Consider the following 13,926-nt stretch of genomic DNA (forward strand, 5'->3'; position numbering starts at 1 on the left):
AAGGAAGGAAGGAAGGAAGGAAGGAAGGAAGGAAGGAAGGAAGGAAGGAAGGAAAAGAAAATAAAATTCTATGGAAAATGTGTGGTGGAATGAAAGGAACTTGGCCAAAATGACTATCCACTGTAGGGTTCCATCCTTGTGAGGTTCTGGAAAAGGCAGGACAAATGTTTGTTGGAGAAAGTGTGAGCTCAGCATGGGCTTGGTTGTGGTGGGCATAGAGTTGGACTGAAACCTGACAGGAGGGGACAGTCTGGGAGGCCTGTGCTCTAGATCCGGATGGGGTTTGGTCCATACAACTGTGTGCTCTTTTGTCCTCATCAATGGCATCCTTCATACTGACCTATCTCGGTGGTACCTGGTTTCCCTGGACTGAGGCAATCACTACCTGCCATCCAGTCAACAATTTTCTCTGCAGTGACTCAGCCATCGACTGTATTTCCTGGGGTGAGGAGTCACACTGTCACGTGGTCATGATTGTGTCCCCTGCACCAACACCATCTTGTCTATGGTCCCTCAACTGATTCAGTCATTGATTATTTATCCCTGGGCTGACTCAGTTATCAACTCTTTTTCCTTGCCTGAGTCGGTCATGGACTATGTTCCCTGCAGTGATTCCTTTGTCAGTTGTCTTCTCTGGACTGAGAGAAATATTGTCATTTTGTTATCTGTTTTCTATCCTTTTTTAGTTTGTTTTTTTGGAATGATGCTATCATTTATTGTCATACTGTTTATGGGGAATTTTTATTTTGTCGTCAAGTGTCGTCCCTGGGTTGAGTTGGTCATTGACTGTTTTCCCTGGATTGATTTAGTCATCAGCTGTTTCTCCCTGAGTTCACTTGGTCATCAACTATTTACTCCTGGACTGACTTGGTCATTGGCTTTTTTCCCTGGACTTACTCGGTCATCAACTATTTCTCCCTGGGCTGACTGGGTCATAGACACTTTTAAACTGGACTGACTCGGTCCTTGACTACTTACCCCTGGACTGACTCGGTTATCGACTTTTTTCCCTGAACTGACTCAGTCATTGACTATTTTTCCCTGGACTGATGCAGTCATTGACTACTTACTCCTGGACTGACTCGGTTATTGACTCTTTTCCCTGGACTGACTCAGTCATCGACTATTTTCCCCTGGACTGACTCGGTCATTGACTACTCACCCTTGGACTGACTAAGTTAACAGCTCTTTCCCCTGGACTGACTCTTCATCTACTCTTTTGCCTGGAATCACTCAGTCATCGACTATTTTTCCCTGGGCTGACTCGTTCATCAACTGTGTACCCCTGGACGGACTCGGTTAACGACTCTTTTCCCTGAATGGTGTCATTAACTGTTGCCCTTGGAGTGACTGGGTCATCATCTGTCTTCCACAGACTCAGGGGAGCCCTCATTTCTGCCGTCTCATTATCACCTATTTACCTTGCAGTGATTCGTTCATAGGCTGTTTTCCCTCCTCTGAGGATATTTCAGTCCGTCTCCATCATCAGCTGTTTGCCAGGGACTGACTCGGTCATCCACTGTGTGCCCTGGATTGACTCTGTTACCAACTGCTTTTCTTGGACTGAGGACTGATGACTCTTCACCATCTTGGTTCCAGTTCTTAAAAGTAGGAGTTCCTGAGAATTAAATAGATATATATTCTTATATTCACATTTATGAAAGCACACATATACCTGATTTTCCCCCCAGAAGAGTTGTCTCAGTTTGCATCCCAACGAAGACTATACAGGGGTCTCTCAAAGCCTGTGTGTTCCCAAACTTTAAGTTTTTCCCCCAATGGGATAGGTGAGGAATGGTGTCTAAGTATATTTCATGTTTTGCTCATTTGTACAATCAGTTTATTTGGACTTGTTCTCCATGAATGGTTTTTAACGTTGCTTTCCATTGATTTTCACAGTTAAGTATTAAGAATATTTGCCCCGTATCTATTATGTTGCAAATATTTATCCTCAGTTTGCCTGATCTCTTATGACTTAATGGCATTTTGTGTGTGTGTCTTTCCTGCAAATATATTTCTAAAATTATATAGTCAAATGTATCAACCTTTGGTTGTATTTGGATTTTGAGTGATGTTTAGAAAATGTTACCCCACACCAAGTTCATGGGAGAATTAGTTCGCTTTTCCTCCAGAACTTGTGTGTTTGCATGGATGTAGGTGTGAATGCACTTAGGCACGTGTAGAGATGCATGTATGCTTAGATACCTGATTCATTTGAAGTTTATCCATGTGTAGGAAGGAGATGGATCCAAATGTTCCGTTTTCCAAATGGTTACCCAGTTGTCCCATCACCTTTTATTAAAAATAGTTCACCTTCGCCCAGTGGTTTGTGATGCCCCTTTTATCAGGCACTGAACTTCCTTACGTTTGTGTGTCTAGTTCCAGATGTTTAGTTCTGTTGCTCTCGTCCTGTTGTCGGTTCATGTGCCTATGACACATTTCACTATAGATCCTTTATCACATTTTTTACACCTCACCAAGGGTTTTTCTGGATGTCCTCACATGCTGGTTATTCCACATAAATTTCCTTGTCAGCTAATCTAACTCCCTAAGACAGTTTAGGAGGTTTTTTTTTACCGTGATAACATTAATTTTATAAATTAACTAGAATTGACATCTGTCGTCCTATTCAAGGATTTTTCCCATGTGTTCAAACCACTTTTTTTTTTCTTTCAGGAGGTTTTTGCAATTTTCTATTATAGATTTCTTTTGGTACATTCCTTTTTAAGTTGATTCTTAGGCATATTAACTTCTTAGGTGTTTTTGTACATAGAGTTTTCTGTAATATTAACTACTTTGGGCATGTAAGAATGACTTTTTATGTTAATTTTTATAGCTAATTTATTCAATTATTTTATTGTTTGGATTAGTTATATCATTGATTTTCTAAAATTTCCAGGTATCATCTGCAAAACAATTGGGATTTATTTGTTTTTCTAATCCTTAAGCCTCTAGTTTTTTTATTTTGTCTCTTTGCATTAGCAAACATCTCCAGCATAATTTTGAATAGCCATGGAAATATTTTGGGTCCTTGCTTGCATTCTTTGAATGAATCCCACTTGGTCGTGGCATCTTTTCAATGTTGTTAGACGCTTTTTGATAATATTTTGTTTAGTATTTAAGCATCAATATTGACAGCTGACATTAGTCTGAAATATTATTTCATTCTTCAGCATGATACTTTTTTTGTGTGTGTGTGGTACGCGGGCCTCTCACTGTTGTGGCCTCTCCCGTTGCGGAGCACAGGCTCCGGACGCGCAGGCCCAGCGGCCATGGCTCACGGGCCCAGCCGCTCCGCGGCATGTGGGATCTTCCCGGACCGGGGCACGAACCCGTGTCCCCTGCATCGGCAGGCGGACTCTCAACCACTGCGCCACCAGGGAAGCCCCAGCATGATACTTTTTAATTATAATTTAAAGTCCTTCATTATGAATTTAACTATTTGAAAATAATATAGTTTTCAGTTGTGTATACATCTGACACATTAAAACTCTTACATTGCTCTTATAAATGTATCCAATTTTATCTTTGTATCATGGTGATTTGACAACTACAGTTGACCCTTGAACAACATGGATTTGAACTGGCAGCGTCCACTTATACATGGATTATTTTCAATAAATACATGCTACAGTCTTACAGAATCGATTGTAGGTTGAATCCATGGATGTGAAACCACAGATATGGACCGTTATATATAAGATATATATATATATATATATATATATATGGATTTTTATACAGATTTTCAACCGTTTGGGGGTGGGCCCCCCTAACCCTCATATTGTTGAAGAATCAACTGCATTTTCCACTTAAAAGTATATGAAAAAACTCTCCTATAACAGTAGGGTGTTTTACATTATTATTCTTTCCTGCTTAAATTATTATTTATATTTCATCCTTGCCAAAGAATTTTAACCTCAACGCGATAGATATTTTTGAAAATGTATTAGTTATATCAATCCTCTTCTATTTTCACATATGTATCTAAACTGAAAATCACCTTTTCCTAATTCCTAAAACGATAGTGACTCACATGTTAACACTTCTGATTGAGCTTTCATGGCATGTTTATTAATGATAGTTTATCAAAACATAAATACATAACATTTTTAGGACATAAGTCTTTATGGAGAATATTTGGGGATGGTAAGATAACAGGAAATTATGCATAGGTTCTAATGTTCTCCTGGCCCGAATCATACCAAGCTGAACTTATCACATAAGCACCAATCAATTCCGTCATTCCTGGAATCAATTACTGACCCAGCCAATCACTAGACCCAGAACTTCCACCACTGTTATTTAATCTGGAGTGATTACCACTACCCGGTGAGGGAAAACCACAGTCAGCAGTGAGATAGTTATTGACCCTTTTCTGAAGCCTGGATTACAGGCTACTCACACTTGCCTGAAACATATTTAAGCCCTGAGTAACATGCTCATCCCACACCCAGTTCATTTAATTAAAAAAAAAAAAAAAAGTAACTCTATGAAAGTGGAGTTTTATTGACTATTGTGACTATATTAATAAATAAGCCGCCCTATCTAATACAAAAGTATAGATGATTCTAATGGAATTTAAAATGTACATACATGCTTTGTGTGTGTGTGCATGAGATATATATCTGAAAGATTAGACTATAAAGCTGAAATGATGGAAAATGATATTTTAGATGATCATTGTCACTCTCCGAAAAGAGATTTTGTGGGGAGGGAGAGGGATGGATTGGGAGTTAGGGATTAGCAGATGCAAACTATTAGATATGGAATGGATAAACAATAAGGTCCTACTGTAGAGCACAGGGTGCTATATCTAGTCTCTTGGGATAAACCATAATGTAAAAGACTATAAAAAAGAATGTATATGTATGTATAACTGAATCAGTTTGCCATACAGCAGAAGTTAGCACAACATTGTAAATCAACTATACTTCAGTTAAAAAAAATTGAAAGATTTTAGGGCAAATATTTTTTTTTTAACATCTTTATTGGGGTATAATTGCTTTACAATGGTGTGTTAGTTTCTGCTTTATAACAAAGTGAATCAGTCATACATAAACATATGTTCCCATATGTCTTCCCTGTTGCGTCTCCCTCCCTCCCACCCTCCCTATCCCACCCCTCCAGGCTGTCACAAAGCACCGAGCCAATATCCCTGTGCCATGCGGCTGCTTCCCACTAGCTATCTACCTTACTACGTTTGTTAGTGTGTATATGCCCATGACTCTCTCTCGCCCTGTCACAGCTCACCCTTCCCCCTCCCCATAACCTCAAGTCCGTTCTCTAGAGGTCTGCGTCTTTATTCCTGCTTTACCCCTAGGTTCTTCATGACATTTTTTTTCTTAAATTTCATATATATGTGTTAGCATACGGTATTTGTCTTTCTCTTTCTGACTTACTTCACTCTGTATGACAGACTCTAGGTCTATCCACCTCATTACAAATAGCTCAATTTCGTTTCTTTTTATGGCTGAGTAATATTCCATTGTGTATATGTGCCAAAAATATGGAACGCTTCACGAATTTGCGTGTCATGCTTGCAGAGGGGCCATGCTAATCTTCTCTGTATCGTTCCATTTTAGTATATGTGCTGCCGAAACGAGCACTAGGGCAAATATTAATAGAGACAAAGAAGAATAATGCATCACACACACACACAAAAGACAGTTTATCCACCAGGAAAAGATGAAAGATTCTGAACTTGTATGCAACTAACAATATTGCTCAAAACAAGAAAATAAAAACCACAAGGAGATATTGGGAAAAAATAAGGAAATACAAAAAGAAACAAGGACAATGGGATTGGAATCTTTACTGTGTTCTCTATGGGAATGTGTTTTCTATTGTTTGTCCTTGTAGGAACTTATGGGGACAGAAGACAGGGGCCCTAGGCCCTAAGGACAAAGTGTGTGTCTTTCATCTGTGCACTGATCCCTCCCTGGCTGAGTCCAAAACAGATTGGAAAACAGAAAAGGTAGGAAGCTTCTGTTTTTCTCCCAAATTGTCCTTATTTCCCACCCGAGACTATACGTCCCTAGAAGCTCAGTCCAGGCAGTAGGGCACTTGCTGGGAGGGACAGCATTAGCTTGGAAATAGCTGAGGACACCCAGATACCAAGGGGCCATTCTCAGTGACCCACGAGACTCAGTGAGTCCTTGTAAAGGTATATATGTTTAGCTAATGTCATCACTGGGGAAGCTGTAGCCTGGAGTACCCCCATGCAGTGTGTTCTGCTGATAAACCTGCCCCGTGCTGTGGGCTGTTAGCAGTTACCCTCGCGTGGCATGTGTGTTAAGCCCTAAAGACTGTAAACATTGTAAGATTTAGAGAAGGAGTTAATATGAACTGTAGGCATGACCACGTGAATAAGAAGTGGTGATGTGTAGTAATGTCAGAAGTCACGGGACGGGATTGAACAAGATTGATTATCGCCAACCACCATACTCCTGGCCCAGAGAAACTTTCAAATGGGCGCAAAACCATTAAAAAGGTTTTTAATTTAGCATTCTGTGTTTCTCAATTTAAAAATACAGAGCAACGTTTAAAGACCGTATACTAAGATTACAGTAAACACTTTTTTTAAAGCCGGGATAAGTTGGCTATATAAGCACTTAAACCTTATCATGGTCATTATTTGCAGTGTGGTTTGTCATGGATCCAGAGATGTGTAAATAAATGCATGCAGGGTAGGTCCTAGTGCGCAAAGAGCTGACCACAGGACAGAGAGTTATACACTAGAATAAAGCAGAACAGAGGCTTAGCAAGGAGAAAGCCTGACCGACCAACGCCCACTGAGAAGCACATCAGATAACTTCTCTGGTGCTATGAACAATGCAAGCATGAATGTGTATTTCTATATATGCACAGAATATCTGTCATTGCAAGGAAGTGTAGGGCGCATCCAAACAGGACTCTACGGCCCAGACGGAAACTCTAGCCTGGAGCTGCTCTTCCGAGTCAGCTCAGAATATTCATCCTAGTTAACCAAATAAAACATGGGGAGATCCCTTATTAAAACACATACCAGTTATGGGATATTCCACATAAAGGGTTTACTGGGCTAGGAGAGGAAAAGAGGTGGATGAACATCAAATGCACAACGTTCGCTTACTATATGTTTTCCAGAGATGAAGCGATACTTTAGCATTTGAATATTACACATGACTCATGAGATTTGGCTTTTTTTTTTTTTTTCCTTCTTATCTACAATATGTGACTCTTGTTTTTTCTCATCCTGAGAATCATGGCCAGAAAGTCAATCTGTTGTTTTATATTCCTTTCAACTGCCAAGAGGAAAAAAAATTCACTTTTACCTTCTGTTAAAAATCTGTGAAATTCTCACACAGAGTGGATTTTAAAAATCCAGTTCAATTCCTAAGAGAATGATTTGTGCGTTAACCAGGCCGAGAGAGAACAGAAATATTGTAATTCATGGTTTTTAATTCTGCATTCTGGTTTCTCAATTTAAAAATACACAGCAACATTTAAAGATCATATACTAATATTACAGTAAACACTTAAAACACTTAATTTTATTTTTTAAATTTTTTTGTGGTGCGCGGGTCTCTCACTGTTGCGGCCTCTCCCGTTGCGGAGCGCAGGCTCCGGACGCGCAGGCTCAGTGGCCATGGCTCACGGGCCCAGCCGTTCCACAGCATGTGGGATCTTCCTGGAACGGGGTACAAACCCGCGTCCCCTGCATCGGCAGGCGGACTCTCAACCACTGCGCCACCAGAGAAGCCCAAACACTTTATTTTAAAACAGGGATAACTTGGCTGTATAAGCACTTAATCCTTTTAATTCACAAAGTGCTTGAAAACTGGAGCATCAGAGCACACCCATATGAAACAGTAATTATGCCCTAAAGAGGATAAACATTGTAAGATTTAGAGAAGCAGTTAATAGAGCTGTAGGCATGATCATGTTAATAAGAGGAGCTGCTTTTTAGTGAGAGCAGGAGAGATCCATCTATACGTATATGGAAGCAAAGAAAACACGAAATCAAGGACACATTAGAAGCTGTTCAGCAGTGTTTGTCTTGGTCAGCTTTAGGTTAGACAGTTTGCAAAATCTCAACACTTTCAATGTTAACAAAAACCGGTGCAACCTGAGATTCCTGGTAAACTTTGGTTGCCCTAAATTTGAAGATTATCAAGCATTGAAATAGGTAACCAGAAGACAGAATTCTGCTTCTTCACGTGAGAAATTCTCAGTTGAGAATTTCTCGCATCTGGGTGTCTAAACCACTTCCTCAGCAGACCTCGGGCATAAAGCCTGCTTTTCTGAGTTCTACTGTAATTGGTTATTCAAAGCGGATCCTTGTAAAAATACTTATTCAGACTTATTTTTTGGTAGGATTATAACCTTTTTTTATAACATCTTTATGGAGTATGATTGCTTTACAATGGTGTGTTAGGTTCTGCTGTATAACAAAGTTAATCAGCTATATGTATACATATATCCACATATCCCCTCCCTCTTGCACAGATTTTAATTTAGTTAATTTTGATTTAAACTCCAAAATTCTTTGGGGGAAAAATACATCATTGACATACACTGTGATATATGTTTCATGTTTACAGTATTTTCTTTAAAAACAAAAGAGTATTTTCTTGGCGTGTTGAATTTCTTTCTAAATGTGCTGGAAAATGTTGGAGGGATTGCTAGAGCTTGTGACCGGCTATTTACTGGGTGGGTTGGGAACAGGGCTGGGTTAGGGTGAAGTAAAGGATGTAAGTGCTTATTTACAGAGCATTTGTGTCTCGTGCAAAAAAAAAATTTTAATAGATCTTTATTGGAGTATAATTGCTTCACAGTACCGTGTCAGTTTCGTTGCACAACAAAGCGAATCAGCCACATGCATACACATGTCCCCATATCCCCTCCCTCTTGCGTCTCCCTCCCATCCTCCCTATCCCATCCCTTTAGCTCATCGCAAAGCACTGAGCTGATCTCCCTGTGCTATGCAGCTGCTTCCCACTAGCTATCGGTTTTACATTTGGTAGTGTATATATGTCCATGCCACTCTCTCACTTCGTCCCAGCTTCCCCTTCCCCCCTCCCCGTATCCTCAAGTCCATTCTCTACACCTGCGTCTTTATTCCTGTCCTGCCCCTAGGTTCATCAGAAGCTTTGTTTTTGTTTTTTTTAGATTCCATATATATGTGTTAGCATATGGTTTTTGTTTTTCTCTTTCTGATTTACTTCCCTCTGTATGACAGACTCTAGGTCCATCCACCTCACTACAAATAACTCAATTTTGTTTCTTTTTATGGCTGAGTAATATTCCATTGTATGTATGTGCCACATCTTCTTCATCCATTCATCTGTTGATGGACACTTAGGTTGCTTCCATGCCCCGGCTATTGTAAATAGTGAAGTGAACATTGGGGTGCATGTCTCCTTTTGAATTATGGTTTTCTCAGGGTATATGCCCAGCAGTGGGATTGCTGGGTGGTATGGTAATTCTATTTTTAGTTTTTTAAGGAACCTCCATACTGTTCTCCATAGTGACTGTATCAATTTACATTCCCACCAACAGTGCAGGACGGTTCCCTTTTCTCCACACCCCCTGCAGCATTTATTGTTTCTTGGCTTTTTTGATAATGGCCTTTCTGACTGGCATGAGGTGATACCTCATTGTAGTTTTGATTTGCATTTCTCTAAAATCAGTGATGTTGAGTAGCTTTTCATGTGTCTCTTGGCCATCTGTATGTCTTCTTTGGTGAAATGTCTGTTTAGGTCTTCTGCCCATTTTTGGGTTGCATTGTTGTTTTTTTGATATTGAGCTGCATGAGCTGCTTGTACATTTTGGAGGTTAATCCTTTGTCTGTTCCTTCATTTGCAAATATTTTTTTTCCCATTCTGAGGGTTTTCTTTTCATCTTGTTTATGGTTTCCTTTGCTGTGCAAAAGGTTTTACGTTTACTTAAGTCCCATTTGTTTATTTTTGCTTTTATTTCCATTCCTCTAGGACGTGGGTCAAAAAAGATCTTTCTGTGATTTATGTCCTAGAGTGTTCTGCCTGTGTTTTCCTCTAAGAGTTTTATAGTGTCTGGCCTTACATTTAGGTCTTTAATCCATTTGGAGTTTATTTTTGTGTATGGTGTTAGGGAGTGTTCTAATTTCATTCTTTTACATGTAGCTGTCCAGTTTTCCCAGCACCACTTATTGAAGAGGCTGTCTTTTCTCCATTGTATGTTCTTGCCTCCTTTATCAAAGATAAGGTGACCATACGTGTGTGGGTTTATCTCTGGGCTCTCTATCCTGTTCTGTTGATCTATGCGTCTGTTTTTGTGCCAGTACCATATTGTTTTGATGACTGTAACTTTGTAGTTTAGTCTGAAGTCAGGGAGTCTGATTCCTCCGCCTCCGTTTTTCTTTCTCAAGATTGCTTTGGCTATTCGGGGTCTTTTGTGTTTCCGTACAAATTGTAAGATATTTTGTTCTAATTCTGTAAAGAATGCCATTGGTAGTTTGATAGGGATTGCACTGAATCTGTAGATTGTTTTGGGTAGTACAGTCATTTTCACAATATGGATTCTTCCAGTCCAAGAACATGGTATATTTCTTCATCTGTTTATGTCATCTTTGATTTCTTTTATCAGTGTGTTATAGTTTTCTGAGTACAAGTCTTTCACCTCCTTAGGCAGGTTACTCCTAGGTATTTTATTCTTTTTGTTGCAGTGGTAAATGGGAGTGCTTCCTTCATTTCTCTTTCTGATTTTTCACTGTTGGTGTGTAGGAATGCCAGAGATTTCTGTGCATTAATTTTGTATCCTGCAACCTTACCAAATTCATTGATTAGCTTTAGTAGTTTTCTGGTGGCATCTTTAGGGTTTTCTATGTATAGTATCATGTCATCGGCAAATAGTGACAGTTTTCCTTCTTCTTTTCCAATATCTATTGATCTCCCCGGCCTCCCTCCTATGCCCCCAGGACCAATGCAGCAGTGGGGAGAGGGGGTCCTGGGAGGACAGGGGACCGGCCTGGGAGCTCAGCCGGCTCCCAGTGCCTGAGTGGTTGAGGCAAACGCCCTCTGCTCCTCTCCTGATCCTTCTGGAGGGCCCTTCTCGCCTGCCTCTCCTGATCTCCCCAGACTCCCTCCTATGCCCCCAGGAACCAGGCGGCCTGGATGGGGCCTTGGACGGGGAGAAGCGGCTTGGGAGCTCAGCAGCCTCCCCGGTCCGAGTGGACCAGCGGATCACCCTCCACTCCTCTCCTGCTCTTCCTGGAGAGTCCCTCCCACGTGCCTTTCCTGATCTCCCTGGCCTCAGGGGTGCCGATCCTATCTGGCCTCCGCTTCTCCTCCCCTCTCAGTCCCCCTACGTCCTACCGGTTCACTTTAGGATTCCTCCCGTCTCCTTGGGGGTCAGAGTCCCCCACCAGCGGCTGCCAGTTGTGGGGAGAGGGTAACTCTGCGTCTTCCCACACCACCATCTTGAGGCCGCCCCCCTCATGCAAAATTTAACTTACTAATCGAGACAGATATTTAATGCATTTTAAAAATGAAAATTGATGTAAAACATCCATAAAGAATCAAACACCAAAACTCTAAATAACAGGTTGGGTCACGTGCAGTGCCTAGCCATGGAGCTTAAGTCAAGAGGAAAATCAGTGATACTGATACTGTCTTTATTTCAGATTTCAGTATTCTATTCAGCATGGATGTTTTGCGTTAATTCTTATTTTTAAAAAATACTGAATTAAAATATTTATCTCAATGACTGTGTTTTATGTGCTCCTTAAATGTTATGCCCAAGGCATGGGTGTGCCTCACTGTCCTCACCCCCTTCCCGGCCCTCATTCAGGGCGTGGTGACATCCCCTCTTTTTGTCCCTGTTGGATGCTACTTCTGTACTGCATGTGACACACAGGGTGATAAGCACGATCGGTGCCACACCCGGGTGACGCATTTTGGCAAGGAAATCTTTCACGTTGTTTACATGTCTACCAGAAGATTTGGAATTGCAGTTCTGAAATATTCAATTTGCCCTTGCAAGATGTCTTACGATTAGTAGGACCAAAGGGGGCAAAAGATAACAGGGCCTACTTGACTGTGGAATGACAGATGAGAGAGGCCATTCGGGGTCTTAAAGGACCTCCGATCAAACTCATCCAATAACAATCTTCCAAGCATTTACTCTGATAATAAAAATAATTGTATTAGTCGCAGCTACTCTTTATTCGTTCCGCATACGTATATCAAACACTATGTGCCAGACACTGTTCTTGGTGATAAACATAATAGGAAAAGTGTATATACTCTGAGTCGCCAACAGTACGTGTGTGCGTGCTTGAGCAGGTACACGTTTGCACGCACCTGTGTACGTGTATGTGCATGTACCATGGCCAAGATTACAAAGGTGAGAAAAGAACAGAGTGCTTCCTTCCCTCTGGAACCTTTTAGTCTATTTGGGAGAGGATGGTTGGACAGTCCTTCCAGGCAGAGGGAGCTTCATGTGCAAAGACCCTGGGGCAGCACCTGAGGGGGGGATGGGGACAGAAGTGTTACAGATTCCTATCTTTATCCTAGAGGAAATGAGAAGTTACTAAAAGCTCTTCAGTGGGAGAGGGACACAACTATATCAGTGTTTTTAATTGTGGGCAAGACAGGGGTGGATTTGGGGAGAGGGGTCCATACAGCAAGGAGGTGTAGACCGTGGCTGTGAACTCAGCTCCTCTGGGATGCAGCCAGAATTCTTTAATGCACTTAGTGCGGTCTTTTCTGGTCAGGGAAACTTGACTTTGGTTGGGATTGAACCAGCAACAAGCAAGGGCAACCATGGACATGGTTGTGCACTGAACTGCGGCTCTTAAGAGGCTCTTTCTGGACCGCTATTCAGATTGCTTGTACTGTTCTTATGCCCCTTTTTGAAGATAACTGGTCCTTTCTGTGCCTCCAAGCTAGCCCAAGTGCTCCCCTACCCACGATAACAGAGTACCTCCAACTCGCTCAGTACTGGAGAGATACAGAAAGAAATATGAAGCGTAGGCAGTGCCCACCAGCTGCTGTAACTCTCTCTGGAACCAGAACGCATACTCATGCCTGATAAACAGGAGCAACAATTACGGGCTGAGTTGTATGGTGCCGGCAGTTACAGACTGATGAGCGTAAAGAAAACCAGTACTTTCGTGCACGTATTCAGAACTCTGAAATCTGCACATTTACACACAAAGAACAGCTGTCTGAAAGCACAAACTTTAAAATTTTTTTTTCAAGAATTACATTAATTAGGGAAAACATTACATTCTACCTCTGAGAGACATTTTCTTGGACGTTGCAAGGTGAGTGGATGGGGGGCTGATAGAAATCAGGACCCCGATCTGCAAGTGGAATTTGATTCTTTTCACAAGTATTTTATGGGGTGTGCCCTGTATTTTTAGTGTGGGGTTCTGGGTTTTTGCTTGTTTAAGGACTTAAAGGTTTTCTGAAATATTGTCTATATTTTATTTTTTATTGCACTCTGTTGGCTGACAATATATGGACAGACATAAATGATGTGGGGTGCGTAGGTTGACGTGTTAAATTTTCATCATTGTCACTCGTTTGTGGCCGAATACCTGGTTAACTCCAGGACCTAACACAGCAGGCCAGTGCCTAAGTAGCAGAACCATAAATGGCTGTACATGTTCTGATTTAATAATTTACGGAAGGAGTGAATGTAGACACACAGGCCTGTGTCAGGCCCTGTTCTGTCACTCACAAGCTGAGTGATTTATTTCACCTCTTTGTCAGTTCAGTTTTGTCATCTGTAAACTGGTCAGAATAATAATACCTACACTAGAAAATTATTCTCAGGATGAGATAACTGACCAATGTAAAGAACCTAGCCCATCATAAATATGCCCTAAATGTTAGAAATTATCATTGACTTCTATGCAACTATAGACATGGCATGAATAGCAATAATTATCATATGAAC

General features: G+C 41.1%; 1 non-coding gene across 1 annotated transcript; it reads right to left on the reverse strand.

Moving 5' to 3' along the window:
- Positions 1-5,503: 5,503 nt before the first annotated feature.
- On the reverse strand, positions 5,504-5,609 carry LOC113614205 (U6 spliceosomal RNA). The gene has a single exon (XR_003430517.1). It is a non-coding gene; the product is annotated as a U6 spliceosomal RNA (small nuclear RNA).
- Positions 5,610-13,926: the final 8,317 nt, after the last annotated feature.

Source organism: Aethalodelphis obliquidens, unplaced genomic scaffold, assembly GCF_003676395.1.
Source record: "Aethalodelphis obliquidens isolate GAN/ISIS:26980383/991018 unplaced genomic scaffold, ASM367639v1 scaffold91, whole genome shotgun sequence".
Classification (NCBI taxonomy): Eukaryota; Metazoa; Chordata; class Mammalia; order Artiodactyla; family Delphinidae; genus Aethalodelphis; species Aethalodelphis obliquidens.